Here is a 13,430-nt window from a genome sequence, read left to right as displayed (position 1 = left end):
TTTTTCTCAGAAAGAGCCGTGGTGTGCGTTTTCGCCGGAAAACGCGTTTTCGGCCGAAAACGTGTACGTTTGCACTTCCCCGCCACAGGGAAGCTGCTAGCCGGGAATTCTCTGCCTGGTTCTACCCGCTGCCCGGAACGCTACGCAGGGCAAAAGCGGTTCTCGTCCTCCGTGCTTGCTTTTTCTCAGAAAGAGCCGTGGTGTGCGTTTTCGCCGGAAAACGCGTTTTCGGCCGAAAACGTGTACGTTTGCACTTCCCCGCCACAGGGAAGCTGCTAGCCGGGAATTCTCTGCCTGGTTCTACCCGCTGCCCGGAACGCTACGCAGGGCAAAAGCGGTTCTCGTCCTCCGTGCTTGCTTTTTCTCAGAAAGAGCCGTGGTGTGCGTTTTCGCCGGAAAACGCGTTTTCGGCCGAAAACGTGTACGTTTGCACTTCCCCGCCACAGGGAAGCTGCTAGCCGGGAATTCTCTGCCTGGTTCTACCCGCTGCCCGGAACGCTACGCAGGGCAAAAGCGGTTCTCGTCCTCCGTGCTTGCTTTTTCTCAGAAAGAGCCGTGGTGTGCGTTTTCGCCGGAAAACGCGTTTTCGGCCGAAAACGTGTACGTTTGCACTTCCCCGCCACAGGGAAGCTGCTAGCCGGGAATTCTCTGCCTGGTTCTACCCGCTGCCCGGAACGCTACGCAGGGCAAAAGCGGTTCTCGTCCTCCGTGCTTGCTTTTTCTCAGAAAGAGCCGTGGTGTGCGTTTTCGCCGGAAAACGCGTTTTCGGCCGAAAACGTGTACGTTTGCACTTCCCCGCCACAGGGAAGCTGCTAGCCGGGAATTCTCTGCCTGGTTCTACCCGCTGCCCGGAACGCTACGCAGGGCAAAAGCGGTTCTCGTCCTCCGTGCTTGCTTTTTCTCAGAAAGAGCCGTGGTGTGCGTTTTCGCCGGAAAACGCGTTTTCGGCCGAAAACGTGTACGTTTGCACTTCCCCGCCACAGGGAAGCTGCTAGCCGGGAATTCTCTGCCTGGTTCTACCCGCTGCCCGGAACGCTACGCAGGGCAAAAGCGGTTCTCGTCCTCCGTGCTTGCTTTTTCTCAGAAAGAGCCGTGGTGTGCGTTTTCGCCGGAAAACGCGTTTTCGGCCGAAAACGTGTACGTTTGCACTTCCCCGCCACAGGGAAGCTGCTAGCCGGGAATTCTCTGCCTGGTTCTACCCGCTGCCCGGAACGCTACGCAGGGCAAAAGCGGTTCTCGTCCTCCGTGCTTGCTTTTTCTCAGAAAGAGCCGTGGTGTGCGTTTTCGCCGGAAAACGCGTTTTCGGCCGAAAACGTGTACGTTTGCACTTCCCCGCCACAGGGAAGCTGCTAGCCGGGAATTCTCTGCCTGGTTCTACCCGCTGCCCGGAACGCTACGCAGGGCAAAAGCGGTTCTCGTCCTCCGTGCTTGCTTTTTCTCAGAAAGAGCCGTGGTGTGCGTTTTCGCCGGAAAACGCGTTTTCGGCCGAAAACGTGTACGTTTGCACTTCCCCGCCACAGGGAAGCTGCTAGCCGGGAATTCTCTGCCTGGTTCTACCCGCTGCCCGGAACGCTACGCAGGGCAAAAGCGGTTCTCGTCCTCCGTGCTTGCTTTTTCTCAGAAAGAGCCGTGGTGTGCGTTTTCGCCGGAAAACGCGTTTTCGGCCGAAAACGTGTACGTTTGCACTTCCCCGCCACAGGGAAGCTGCTAGCCGGGAATTCTCTGCCTGGTTCTACCCGCTGCCCGGAACGCTACGCAGGGCAAAAGCGGTTCTCGTCCTCCGTGCTTGCTTTTTCTCAGAAAGAGCCGTGGTGTGCGTTTTCGCCGGAAAACGCGTTTTCGGCCGAAAACGTGTACGTTTGCACTTCCCCGCCACAGGGAAGCTGCTAGCCGGGAATTCTCTGCCTGGTTCTACCCGCTGCCCGGAACGCTACGCAGGGCAAAAGCGGTTCTCGTCCTCCGTGCTTGCTTTTTCTCAGAAAGAGCCGTGGTGTGCGTTTTCGCCGGAAAACGCGTTTTCGGCCGAAAACGTGTACGTTTGCACTTCCCCGCCACAGGGAAGCTGCTAGCCGGGAATTCTCTGCCTGGTTCTACCCGCTGCCCGGAACGCTACGCAGGGCAAAAGCGGTTCTCGTCCTCCGTGCTTGCTTTTTCTCAGAAAGAGCCGTGGTGTGCGTTTTCGCCGGAAAACGCGTTTTCGGCCGAAAACGTGTACGTTTGCACTTCCCCGCCACAGGGAAGCTGCTAGCCGGGAATTCTCTGCCTGGTTCTACCCGCTGCCCGGAACGCTACGCAGGGCAAAAGCGGTTCTCGTCCTCCGTGCTTGCTTTTTCTCAGAAAGAGCCGTGGTGTGCGTTTTCGCCGGAAAACGCGTTTTCGGCCGAAAACGTGTACGTTTGCACTTCCCCGCCACAGGGAAGCTGCTAGCCGGGAATTCTCTGCCTGGTTCTACCCGCTGCCCGGAACGCTACGCAGGGCAAAAGCGGTTCTCGTCCTCCGTGCTTGCTTTTTCTCAGAAAGAGCCGTGGTGTGCGTTTTCGCCGGAAAACGCGTTTTCGGCCGAAAACGTGTACGTTTGCACTTCCCCGCCACAGGGAAGCTGCTAGCCGGGAATTCTCTGCCTGGTTCTACCCGCTGCCCGGAACGCTACGCAGGGCAAAAGCGGTTCTCGTCCTCCGTGCTTGCTTTTTCTCAGAAAGAGCCGTGGTGTGCGTTTTCGCCGGAAAACGCGTTTTCGGCCGAAAACGTGTACGTTTGCACTTCCCCGCCACAGGGAAGCTGCTAGCCGGGAATTCTCTGCCTGGTTCTACCCGCTGCCCGGAACGCTACGCAGGGCAAAAGCGGTTCTCGTCCTCCGTGCTTGCTTTTTCTCAGAAAGAGCCGTGGTGTGCGTTTTCGCCGGAAAACGCGTTTTCGGCCGAAAACGTGTACGTTTGCACTTCCCCGCCACAGGGAAGCTGCTAGCCGGGAATTCTCTGCCTGGTTCTACCCGCTGCCCGGAACGCTACGCAGGGCAAAAGCGGTTCTCGTCCTCCGTGCTTGCTTTTTCTCAGAAAGAGCCGTGGTGTGCGTTTTCGCCGGAAAACGCGTTTTCGGCCGAAAACGTGTACGTTTGCACTTCCCCGCCACAGGGAAGCTGCTAGCCGGGAATTCTCTGCCTGGTTCTACCCGCTGCCCGGAACGCTACGCAGGGCAAAAGCGGTTCTCGTCCTCCGTGCTTGCTTTTTCTCAGAAAGAGCCGTGGTGTGCGTTTTCGCCGGAAAACGCGTTTTCGGCCGAAAACGTGTACGTTTGCACTTCCCCGCCACAGGGAAGCTGCTAGCCGGGAATTCTCTGCCTGGTTCTACCCGCTGCCCGGAACGCTACGCAGGGCAAAAGCGGTTCTCGTCCTCCGTGCTTGCTTTTTCTCAGAAAGAGCCGTGGTGTGCGTTTTCGCCGGAAAACGCGTTTTCGGCCGAAAACGTGTACGTTTGCACTTCCCCGCCACAGGGAAGCTGCTAGCCGGGAATTCTCTGCCTGGTTCTACCCGCTGCCCGGAACGCTACGCAGGGCAAAAGCGGTTCTCGTCCTCCGTGCTTGCTTTTTCTCAGAAAGAGCCGTGGTGTGCGTTTTCGCCGGAAAACGCGTTTTCGGCCGAAAACGTGTACGTTTGCACTTCCCCGCCACAGGGAAGCTGCTAGCCGGGAATTCTCTGCCTGGTTCTACCCGCTGCCCGGAACGCTACGCAGGGCAAAAGCGGTTCTCGTCCTCCGTGCTTGCTTTTTCTCAGAAAGAGCCGTGGTGTGCGTTTTCGCCGGAAAACGCGTTTTCGGCCGAAAACGTGTACGTTTGCACTTCCCCGCCACAGGGAAGCTGCTAGCCGGGAATTCTCTGCCTGGTTCTACCCGCTGCCCGGAACGCTACGCAGGGCAAAAGCGGTTCTCGTCCTCCGTGCTTGCTTTTTCTCAGAAAGAGCCGTGGTGTGCGTTTTCGCCGGAAAACGCGTTTTCGGCCGAAAACGTGTACGTTTGCACTTCCCCGCCACAGGGAAGCTGCTAGCCGGGAATTCTCTGCCTGGTTCTACCCGCTGCCCGGAACGCTACGCAGGGCAAAAGCGGTTCTCGTCCTCCGTGCTTGCTTTTTCTCAGAAAGAGCCGTGGTGTGCGTTTTCGCCGGAAAACGCGTTTTCGGCCGAAAACGTGTACGTTTGCACTTCCCCGCCACAGGGAAGCTGCTAGCCGGGAATTCTCTGCCTGGTTCTACCCGCTGCCCGGAACGCTACGCAGGGCAAAAGCGGTTCTCGTCCTCCGTGCTTGCTTTTTCTCAGAAAGAGCCGTGGTGTGCGTTTTCGCCGGAAAACGCGTTTTCGGCCGAAAACGTGTACGTTTGCACTTCCCCGCCACAGGGAAGCTGCTAGCCGGGAATTCTCTGCCTGGTTCTACCCGCTGCCCGGAACGCTACGCAGGGCAAAAGCGGTTCTCGTCCTCCGTGCTTGCTTTTTCTCAGAAAGAGCCGTGGTGTGCGTTTTCGCCGGAAAACGCGTTTTCGGCCGAAAACGTGTACGTTTGCACTTCCCCGCCACAGGGAAGCTGCTAGCCGGGAATTCTCTGCCTGGTTCTACCCGCTGCCCGGAACGCTACGCAGGGCAAAAGCGGTTCTCGTCCTCCGTGCTTGCTTTTTCTCAGAAAGAGCCGTGGTGTGCGTTTTCGCCGGAAAACGCGTTTTCGGCCGAAAACGTGTACGTTTGCACTTCCCCGCCACAGGGAAGCTGCTAGCCGGGAATTCTCTGCCTGGTTCTACCCGCTGCCCGGAACGCTACGCAGGGCAAAAGCGGTTCTCGTCCTCCGTGCTTGCTTTTTCTCAGAAAGAGCCGTGGTGTGCGTTTTCGCCGGAAAACGCGTTTTCGGCCGAAAACGTGTACGTTTGCACTTCCCCGCCACAGGGAAGCTGCTAGCCGGGAATTCTCTGCCTGGTTCTACCCGCTGCCCGGAACGCTACGCAGGGCAAAAGCGGTTCTCGTCCTCCGTGCTTGCTTTTTCTCAGAAAGAGCCGTGGTGTGCGTTTTCGCCGGAAAACGCGTTTTCGGCCGAAAACGTGTACGTTTGCACTTCCCCGCCACAGGGAAGCTGCTAGCCGGGAATTCTCTGCCTGGTTCTACCCGCTGCCCGGAACGCTACGCAGGGCAAAAGCGGTTCTCGTCCTCCGTGCTTGCTTTTTCTCAGAAAGAGCCGTGGTGTGCGTTTTCGCCGGAAAACGCGTTTTCGGCCGAAAACGTGTACGTTTGCACTTCCCCGCCACAGGGAAGCTGCTAGCCGGGAATTCTCTGCCTGGTTCTACCCGCTGCCCGGAACGCTACGCAGGGCAAAAGCGGTTCTCGTCCTCCGTGCTTGCTTTTTCTCAGAAAGAGCCGTGGTGTGCGTTTTCGCCGGAAAACGCGTTTTCGGCCGAAAACGTGTACGTTTGCACTTCCCCGCCACAGGGAAGCTGCTAGCCGGGAATTCTCTGCCTGGTTCTACCCGCTGCCCGGAACGCTACGCAGGGCAAAAGCGGTTCTCGTCCTCCGTGCTTGCTTTTTCTCAGAAAGAGCCGTGGTGTGCGTTTTCGCCGGAAAACGCGTTTTCGGCCGAAAACGTGTACGTTTGCACTTCCCCGCCACAGGGAAGCTGCTAGCCGGGAATTCTCTGCCTGGTTCTACCCGCTGCCCGGAACGCTACGCAGGGCAAAAGCGGTTCTCGTCCTCCGTGCTTGCTTTTTCTCAGAAAGAGCCGTGGTGTGCGTTTTCGCCGGAAAACGCGTTTTCGGCCGAAAACGTGTACGTTTGCACTTCCCCGCCACAGGGAAGCTGCTAGCCGGGAATTCTCTGCCTGGTTCTACCCGCTGCCCGGAACGCTACGCAGGGCAAAAGCGGTTCTCGTCCTCCGTGCTTGCTTTTTCTCAGAAAGAGCCGTGGTGTGCGTTTTCGCCGGAAAACGCGTTTTCGGCCGAAAACGTGTACGTTTGCACTTCCCCGCCACAGGGAAGCTGCTAGCCGGGAATTCTCTGCCTGGTTCTACCCGCTGCCCGGAACGCTACGCAGGGCAAAAGCGGTTCTCGTCCTCCGTGCTTGCTTTTTCTCAGAAAGAGCCGTGGTGTGCGTTTTCGCCGGAAAACGCGTTTTCGGCCGAAAACGTGTACGTTTGCACTTCCCCGCCACAGGGAAGCTGCTAGCCGGGAATTCTCTGCCTGGTTCTACCCGCTGCCCGGAACGCTACGCAGGGCAAAAGCGGTTCTCGTCCTCCGTGCTTGCTTTTTCTCAGAAAGAGCCGTGGTGTGCGTTTTCGCCGGAAAACGCGTTTTCGGCCGAAAACGTGTACGTTTGCACTTCCCCGCCACAGGGAAGCTGCTAGCCGGGAATTCTCTGCCTGGTTCTACCCGCTGCCCGGAACGCTACGCAGGGCAAAAGCGGTTCTCGTCCTCCGTGCTTGCTTTTTCTCAGAAAGAGCCGTGGTGTGCGTTTTCGCCGGAAAACGCGTTTTCGGCCGAAAACGTGTACGTTTGCACTTCCCCGCCACAGGGAAGCTGCTAGCCGGGAATTCTCTGCCTGGTTCTACCCGCTGCCCGGAACGCTACGCAGGGCAAAAGCGGTTCTCGTCCTCCGTGCTTGCTTTTTCTCAGAAAGAGCCGTGGTGTGCGTTTTCGCCGGAAAACGCGTTTTCGGCCGAAAACGTGTACGTTTGCACTTCCCCGCCACAGGGAAGCTGCTAGCCGGGAATTCTCTGCCTGGTTCTACCCGCTGCCCGGAACGCTACGCAGGGCAAAAGCGGTTCTCGTCCTCCGTGCTTGCTTTTTCTCAGAAAGAGCCGTGGTGTGCGTTTTCGCCGGAAAACGCGTTTTCGGCCGAAAACGTGTACGTTTGCACTTCCCCGCCACAGGGAAGCTGCTAGCCGGGAATTCTCTGCCTGGTTCTACCCGCTGCCCGGAACGCTACGCAGGGCAAAAGCGGTTCTCGTCCTCCGTGCTTGCTTTTTCTCAGAAAGAGCCGTGGTGTGCGTTTTCGCCGGAAAACGCGTTTTCGGCCGAAAACGTGTACGTTTGCACTTCCCCGCCACAGGGAAGCTGCTAGCCGGGAATTCTCTGCCTGGTTCTACCCGCTGCCCGGAACGCTACGCAGGGCAAAAGCGGTTCTCGTCCTCCGTGCTTGCTTTTTCTCAGAAAGAGCCGTGGTGTGCGTTTTCGCCGGAAAACGCGTTTTCGGCCGAAAACGTGTACGTTTGCACTTCCCCGCCACAGGGAAGCTGCTAGCCGGGAATTCTCTGCCTGGTTCTACCCGCTGCCCGGAACGCTACGCAGGGCAAAAGCGGTTCTCGTCCTCCGTGCTTGCTTTTTCTCAGAAAGAGCCGTGGTGTGCGTTTTCGCCGGAAAACGCGTTTTCGGCCGAAAACGTGTACGTTTGCACTTCCCCGCCACAGGGAAGCTGCTAGCCGGGAATTCTCTGCCTGGTTCTACCCGCTGCCCGGAACGCTACGCAGGGCAAAAGCGGTTCTCGTCCTCCGTGCTTGCTTTTTCTCAGAAAGAGCCGTGGTGTGCGTTTTCGCCGGAAAACGCGTTTTCGGCCGAAAACGTGTACGTTTGCACTTCCCCGCCACAGGGAAGCTGCTAGCCGGGAATTCTCTGCCTGGTTCTACCCGCTGCCCGGAACGCTACGCAGGGCAAAAGCGGTTCTCGTCCTCCGTGCTTGCTTTTTCTCAGAAAGAGCCGTGGTGTGCGTTTTCGCCGGAAAACGCGTTTTCGGCCGAAAACGTGTACGTTTGCACTTCCCCGCCACAGGGAAGCTGCTAGCCGGGAATTCTCTGCCTGGTTCTACCCGCTGCCCGGAACGCTACGCAGGGCAAAAGCGGTTCTCGTCCTCCGTGCTTGCTTTTTCTCAGAAAGAGCCGTGGTGTGCGTTTTCGCCGGAAAACGCGTTTTCGGCCGAAAACGTGTACGTTTGCACTTCCCCGCCACAGGGAAGCTGCTAGCCGGGAATTCTCTGCCTGGTTCTACCCGCTGCCCGGAACGCTACGCAGGGCAAAAGCGGTTCTCGTCCTCCGTGCTTGCTTTTTCTCAGAAAGAGCCGTGGTGTGCGTTTTCGCCGGAAAACGCGTTTTCGGCCGAAAACGTGTACGTTTGCACTTCCCCGCCACAGGGAAGCTGCTAGCCGGGAATTCTCTGCCTGGTTCTACCCGCTGCCCGGAACGCTACGCAGGGCAAAAGCGGTTCTCGTCCTCCGTGCTTGCTTTTTCTCAGAAAGAGCCGTGGTGTGCGTTTTCGCCGGAAAACGCGTTTTCGGCCGAAAACGTGTACGTTTGCACTTCCCCGCCACAGGGAAGCTGCTAGCCGGGAATTCTCTGCCTGGTTCTACCCGCTGCCCGGAACGCTACGCAGGGCAAAAGCGGTTCTCGTCCTCCGTGCTTGCTTTTTCTCAGAAAGAGCCGTGGTGTGCGTTTTCGCCGGAAAACGCGTTTTCGGCCGAAAACGTGTACGTTTGCACTTCCCCGCCACAGGGAAGCTGCTAGCCGGGAATTCTCTGCCTGGTTCTACCCGCTGCCCGGAACGCTACGCAGGGCAAAAGCGGTTCTCGTCCTCCGTGCTTGCTTTTTCTCAGAAAGAGCCGTGGTGTGCGTTTTCGCCGGAAAACGCGTTTTCGGCCGAAAACGTGTACGTTTGCACTTCCCCGCCACAGGGAAGCTGCTAGCCGGGAATTCTCTGCCTGGTTCTACCCGCTGCCCGGAACGCTACGCAGGGCAAAAGCGGTTCTCGTCCTCCGTGCTTGCTTTTTCTCAGAAAGAGCCGTGGTGTGCGTTTTCGCCGGAAAACGCGTTTTCGGCCGAAAACGTGTACGTTTGCACTTCCCCGCCACAGGGAAGCTGCTAGCCGGGAATTCTCTGCCTGGTTCTACCCGCTGCCCGGAACGCTACGCAGGGCAAAAGCGGTTCTCGTCCTCCGTGCTTGCTTTTTCTCAGAAAGAGCCGTGGTGTGCGTTTTCGCCGGAAAACGCGTTTTCGGCCGAAAACGTGTACGTTTGCACTTCCCCGCCACAGGGAAGCTGCTAGCCGGGAATTCTCTGCCTGGTTCTACCCGCTGCCCGGAACGCTACGCAGGGCAAAAGCGGTTCTCGTCCTCCGTGCTTGCTTTTTCTCAGAAAGAGCCGTGGTGTGCGTTTTCGCCGGAAAACGCGTTTTCGGCCGAAAACGTGTACGTTTGCACTTCCCCGCCACAGGGAAGCTGCTAGCCGGGAATTCTCTGCCTGGTTCTACCCGCTGCCCGGAACGCTACGCAGGGCAAAAGCGGTTCTCGTCCTCCGTGCTTGCTTTTTCTCAGAAAGAGCCGTGGTGTGCGTTTTCGCCGGAAAACGCGTTTTCGGCCGAAAACGTGTACGTTTGCACTTCCCCGCCACAGGGAAGCTGCTAGCCGGGAATTCTCTGCCTGGTTCTACCCGCTGCCCGGAACGCTACGCAGGGCAAAAGCGGTTCTCGTCCTCCGTGCTTGCTTTTTCTCAGAAAGAGCCGTGGTGTGCGTTTTCGCCGGAAAACGCGTTTTCGGCCGAAAACGTGTACGTTTGCACTTCCCCGCCACAGGGAAGCTGCTAGCCGGGAATTCTCTGCCTGGTTCTACCCGCTGCCCGGAACGCTACGCAGGGCAAAAGCGGTTCTCGTCCTCCGTGCTTGCTTTTTCTCAGAAAGAGCCGTGGTGTGCGTTTTCGCCGGAAAACGCGTTTTCGGCCGAAAACGTGTACGTTTGCACTTCCCCGCCACAGGGAAGCTGCTAGCCGGGAATTCTCTGCCTGGTTCTACCCGCTGCCCGGAACGCTACGCAGGGCAAAAGCGGTTCTCGTCCTCCGTGCTTGCTTTTTCTCAGAAAGAGCCGTGGTGTGCGTTTTCGCCGGAAAACGCGTTTTCGGCCGAAAACGTGTACGTTTGCACTTCCCCGCCACAGGGAAGCTGCTAGCCGGGAATTCTCTGCCTGGTTCTACCCGCTGCCCGGAACGCTACGCAGGGCAAAAGCGGTTCTCGTCCTCCGTGCTTGCTTTTTCTCAGAAAGAGCCGTGGTGTGCGTTTTCGCCGGAAAACGCGTTTTCGGCCGAAAACGTGTACGTTTGCACTTCCCCGCCACAGGGAAGCTGCTAGCCGGGAATTCTCTGCCTGGTTCTACCCGCTGCCCGGAACGCTACGCAGGGCAAAAGCGGTTCTCGTCCTCCGTGCTTGCTTTTTCTCAGAAAGAGCCGTGGTGTGCGTTTTCGCCGGAAAACGCGTTTTCGGCCGAAAACGTGTACGTTTGCACTTCCCCGCCACAGGGAAGCTGCTAGCCGGGAATTCTCTGCCTGGTTCTACCCGCTGCCCGGAACGCTACGCAGGGCAAAAGCGGTTCTCGTCCTCCGTGCTTGCTTTTTCTCAGAAAGAGCCGTGGTGTGCGTTTTCGCCGGAAAACGCGTTTTCGGCCGAAAACGTGTACGTTTGCACTTCCCCGCCACAGGGAAGCTGCTAGCCGGGAATTCTCTGCCTGGTTCTATCTCGTGCCCGGAACGCTACGCAGGGCAAAAGCGGTTCTCGTCCTCCGTGCTTGCTTTTTCTCAGAAAGAGCCGTGGTGTGCGTTTTCGCCGGAAAACGCGTTTTCGGCCGAAAACGTGTACGTTTGCACTTCCCCGCCACAGGGAAGCTGCTAGCCGGGAATTCTCTGCCTGGTTCTACCCGCTGCCCGGAACGCTACGCAGGGCAAAAGCGGTTCTCGTCCTCCGTGCTTGCTTTTTCTCAGAAAGAGCCGTGGTGTGCGTTTTCGCCGGAAAACGCGTTTTCGGCCGAAAACGTGTACGTTTGCACTTCCCCGCCACAGGGAAGCTGCTAGCCGGGAATTCTCTGCCTGGTTCTACCCGCTGCCCGGAACGCTACGCAGGGCAAAAGCGGTTCTCGTCCTCCGTGCTTGCTTTTTCTCAGAAAGAGCCGTGGTGTGCGTTTTCGCCGGAAAACGCGTTTTCGGCCGAAAACGTGTACGTTTGCACTTCCCCGCCACAGGGAAGCTGCTAGCCGGGAATTCTCTGCCTGGTTCTACCCGCTGCCCGGAACGCTACGCAGGGCAAAAGCGGTTCTCGTCCTCCGTGCTTGCTTTTTCTCAGAAAGAGCCGTGGTGTGCGTTTTCGCCGGAAAACGCCTTTTCGGCCGAAAACGTGTACGTTTGCACTTCCCCGCCACAGGGAAGCTGCTAGCCGGGAATTCTCTGCCTGGTTCTACCCGCTGCCCGGAACGCTACGCAGGGCAAAAGCGGTTCTCGTCCTCCGTGCTTGCTTTTTCTCAGAAAGAGCCGTGGTGTGCGTTTTCGCCGGAAAACGCGTTTTCGGCCGAAAACGTGTACGTTTGCACTTCCCCGCCACAGGGAAGCTGCTAGCCGGGAATTCTCTGCCTGGTTCTACCCGCTGCCCGGAACGCTACGCAGGGCAAAAGCGGTTCTCGTCCTCCGTGCTTGCTTTTTCTCAGAAAGAGCCGTGGTGTGCGTTTTCGCCGGAAAACGCGTTTTCGGCCGAAAACGTGTACGTTTGCACTTCCCCGCCACAGGGAAGCTGCTAGCCGGGAATTCTCTGCCTGGTTCTACCCGCTGCCCGGAACGCTACGCAGGGCAAAAGCGGTTCTCGTCCTCCGTGCTTGCTTTTTCTCAGAAAGAGCCGTGGTGTGCGTTTTCGCCGGAAAACGCCTTTTCGGCCGAAAACGTGTACGTTTGCACTTCCCCGCCACAGGGAAGCTGCTAGCCGGGAATTCTCTGCCTGGTTCTACCCGCTGCCCGGAACGCTACGCAGGGCAAAAGCGGTTCTCGTCCTCCGTGCTTGCTTTTTCTCAGAAAGAGCCGTGGTGTGCGTTTTCGCCGGAAAACGCCTTTTCGGCCGAAAACGTGTACGTTTGCACTTCCCCGCCACAGGGAAGCTGCTAGCCGGGAATTCTCTGCCTGGTTCTACCCGCTGCCCGGAACGCTACGCAGGGCAAAAGCGGTTCTCGTCCTCCGTGCTTGCTTTTTCTCAGAAAGAGCCGTGGTGTGCGTTTTCGCCGGAAAACGCCTTTTCGGCCGAAAACGTGTACGTTTGCACTTCCCCGCCACAGGGAAGCTGCTAGCCGGGAATTCTCTGCCTGGTTCTACCCGCTGCCCGGAACGCTACGCAGGGCAAAAGCGGTTCTCGTCCTCCGTGCTTGCTTTTTCTCAGAAAGAGCCGTGGAGTGCGTTTTCTCCGGAAAACGCGTTTTCGGCCGAAAACGTGTACGTTTGCACTTCCCCGCCACAGGGAAGCTGCTAGCCGGGAATTCTCTGCCTGGTTCTATCCGCTGCCCGGAACGCTACGCAGGGCAAAAGCGGTTCTCGTCCTCCGTGCTTGCTTTTTCTCAGAAAGAGCCGTGGTGTGCGTTTTCGCCGGAAAACGCGTTTTCGGCCGAAAACGTGTACGTTTGCACTTCCCCGCCACAGGGAAGCTGCTAGCCGGGAATTCTCTGCCTGGTTCTACCCGCTGCCCGGAACGCTACGCAGGGCAAAAGCGGTTCTCGTCCTCCGTGCTTGCTTTTTCTCAGAAAGAGCCGTGGTGTGCGTTTTCGCCGGAAAACGCGTTTTCGGCCGAAAACGTGTACGTTTGCACTTCCCCGCCACAGGGAAGCTGCTAGCCGGGAATTCTCTGCCTGGTTCTACCCGCTGCCCGGAACGCTACGCAGGGCAAAAGCGGTTCTCGTCCTCCGTGCTTGCTTTTTCTCAGAAAGAGCCGTGGTGTGCGTTTTCGCCGGAAAACGCGTTTTCGGCCGAAAACGTGTACGTTTGCACTTCCCCGCCACAGGGAAGCTGCTAGCCGGGAATTCTCTGCCTGGTTCTACCCGCTGCCCGGAACGCTACGCAGGGCAAAAGCGGTTCTCGTCCTCCGTGCTTGCTTTTTCTCAGAAAGAGCCGTGGTGTGCGTTTTCGCCGGAAAACGCCTTTTCGGCCGAAAACGTGTACGTTTGCACTTCCCCGCCACAGGGAAGCTGCTAGCCGGAATTCTCTGCCTGGTTCTACCCGCTGCCCGGAACGCTACGCAGCTCAAAAGCGGTTCTCGTCCTCCGTGCTTGCTTTTTCTCAGAAAGAGCCGTGGTGTACGTTTTCCGCCGGAAAACGCGTTTTCGGCCGAAAACGTGTACGTTTGCACTTCCCCGCCACAGGGAAGCTGCTAGCTGGGAATTCTCTGCCTGGTTCTACCCGCTGCCCGGAACGCTACGCAGGGCAAAAGCGGTTCTCGTCCTCCGTGCTTGCTTTTTCTCAGAAAGAGCCGTGGTGTGCGTTTTCGCCGGAAAACGCGTTTTCGGCCGAAAACGTGTACGTTTGCACTTCCCCGCCACAGGGAAGCTGCTAGCCGGGAATTCTCTGCCTGGTTCTACCCGCTGCCCGGAACGCTACGCAGGGCAAAAGCGGTTCTCGTCCTCCGTGCTTGCTTTTT

The sequence above is a fragment of the Athene noctua genome, chromosome 30 (genome assembly GCF_965140245.1).
Source record: "Athene noctua chromosome 30, bAthNoc1.hap1.1, whole genome shotgun sequence".
NCBI classification, from domain to species: Eukaryota; Metazoa; Chordata; class Aves; order Strigiformes; family Strigidae; genus Athene; species Athene noctua.
This window is presented reverse-complemented; position numbering follows the sequence as displayed.